Below are 2,645 nucleotides of genomic sequence, written 5' to 3'. Positions count from 1 at the left end.
AACAACCAATACATATAATCCTCTATCACAAATATACATATGGAAAAGAACAAAGGCAAACAATATTCATACCTTAGAATTCACCTCTTGATTATGCAATCCTGTTTGCACAAATAATAGGTGCCGTTCAAAGCTTTCGAGATGACAAACGCAGTTATCAGATTACTTTAGAATTTCTACGGTTGAATCAAAAGTAATTTAAAGGTCAAATTTTACAAAGAATCCCAAATCACCTCCACCTATCTTTTCTGTACTAGACCATGAAACTGTTTTTTTCATTGATGACACGCTCCTTTTCAAAACAAATTCCACAAACCTCATTTTTCCACTTTCAGATACACTACCAGCTTCAGATTCTTCATATTCACAACCAATCCTACCTTCTCCACCAGAAAATCTACCTACAACTAATACACCACTTCCTAGGAGATCATATAGAACTAATAAAGGTGTACTTCCAGTTTATTTACAAGATTATTTCTGTAACAATATATTTTTTAGCTCAGTCACTAACTCTTATTTTGCATCTTTTGTTGCACCTAATCCCATTTCTTTTCTTTGGACTCTCTTTATCAAATCAACTCATTCTTGAATCAGTGTCTAAAATCAAAGAACCAACTAGTTATCACCAGACATGTACTAATCCAGATTGGTGCAGTGCTATGGATGATGAACTAGCAGCTCTACAGTCCAACCACACTTGGGATGTGGTTCCACTTCTACCTAGAAGAAAGGATTTGCCTTGCAAATGGGTTTACAACGTAAAACATCATGCATATGGATCACTTGAGAGGCTAAAAGCTAGGTTGGTCATAAAGGGGGACATCCAAAAGGAAGGGGTAGATTTCAATGAAACCTTCTCCCCCGTAGTTAAAATGACTACAATCATATGTATTTTGTATGTGGCCGCTAAAAGGTATTGGGATATTTCTCAATTTGATGTTAAAAATACTTCCTTGCAAGGAGATTTGTAAGAAGAAGTGTATATGAAGTTTTCACCTGGTTTGTCTTCTCCTGATTCTAATTTGGTGTGAAAACTCAACAAATCACTTTTGGTTTGAGACAAACTTTTAAGCAATGGTATGCCAAACTTGCGGCGCTCTTAATTTCAAAGGTTACAGTGCTTCTCTCAATGACTATTCCCTATTTTTCAAAAAGAGTGGTTCTTTGATATCTATTATGGTTGTCTACGTCGATGATATCCTCATTACAGGTATTGACACTAAAGAGATTGAGTGTCTAAAAAGTTTCTTCATTCTGAATTCAAAACCAAAGACCTAGGACTTCTACATTACTTTCTAGGAATGAAATTTTAAGGGAAGATCATGGAATTATCATCAGTCAAAGGAAATATACCTTTGATTTGCTTCAAGAGTTTAAAATTTCTCATCTGCATCCTGTATCGTCTTTGATGGATCCTTCTTGTAAACTTTCTGAATCATCATGAACACCCATGTCAGATCCTTTTGTTTATAGGCATTTGATTGGCAAGTTAAATTATTTAACTCATACCAGGCCAGATCTATGTTATGCAGTATTAACATTGAGTCAATATATGCAAACTCCTTGCAATATACATTTCACAACAGCTTTAAGGGTTCTGCGTTACCTGAAAGGACATTCTTGTCAAGGGATCTTCTTATCAACCTGTAACGCCCCAATTTTCGAGAATCGAAACGCCATACGGTGGTTATGATCCCAAAGGACCACAAGCTAACCCTTTTTCTGATATCTGTACCTGTTCACTGCATAATATAATAAAATACATACGAAAACTGGCTAATACTTGCCATAAGGTTCAAACATCTAGAAATATACAATACCTTAAACCACATACTAATGTATCTGTCTGAAAAGCCTCTACACTGCCTGAACTGTGGAGTTGAAGGAATAATTCCCCCAACTAACTCCGTCTACTAAAATCAAATACTGTAATAACAACATCCTCGGATGATGAGGACTTACTGCTAGACCCACTGCTGCTATACAAGTGACTTCTAAGATGCTCCAAGTTTCACTCCTCTGAACCTATGGTGCCCCAAAATAAAAGAACACCATAGCGCGAATGCGTCAGTACTAAGATGTACTGAGTATGCAAGCAGGGAAGTCTAAATGCAAGGGCTTATGCATGAACATTTAATCAACAGAATAATCATGAGAATAACGAACGAGTACACATATATGAATGCACAGTTCACAACCACTATAACAATTATAGCGACTCCAGATACCACAACTCGGATACCACTTTACTGTCCTTGGAACTCACTACTGTACTGGGGTACTGCATTACTGAATCACAGGATACCAACACTGATCAATCAAATACACTCACACCCCTGACTCCTGAAGATTTATACTGACACAGAAACCGTGGAAAGTAGTTACATAACTCACCATGACTCCTCATAAGCAACTGAATATGTGGGGGTGCACGCAATAATTTGAATAATATCTTTGATTTCGTAAAACATGCGTACGGAAAATGAAGACTCATATGGCTTGAATTTCATTATCCATACTTCTCATAATATTATAGAGAGGAAAACATAAGTAAAATCCCATAAATCATCATAAAATCATCAATATTCATCATAAATTCTCATGACTCATCATAGACAACCAAACTCATCAAATCAAGACTC

The sequence above is a fragment of the Capsicum annuum genome, chromosome 11, assembly GCF_002878395.1.
Source record: "Capsicum annuum cultivar UCD-10X-F1 chromosome 11, UCD10Xv1.1, whole genome shotgun sequence".
Taxonomy (NCBI): Eukaryota; Viridiplantae; Streptophyta; class Magnoliopsida; order Solanales; family Solanaceae; genus Capsicum; species Capsicum annuum.
Note: the sequence above shows the minus strand (reverse complement) of the source record.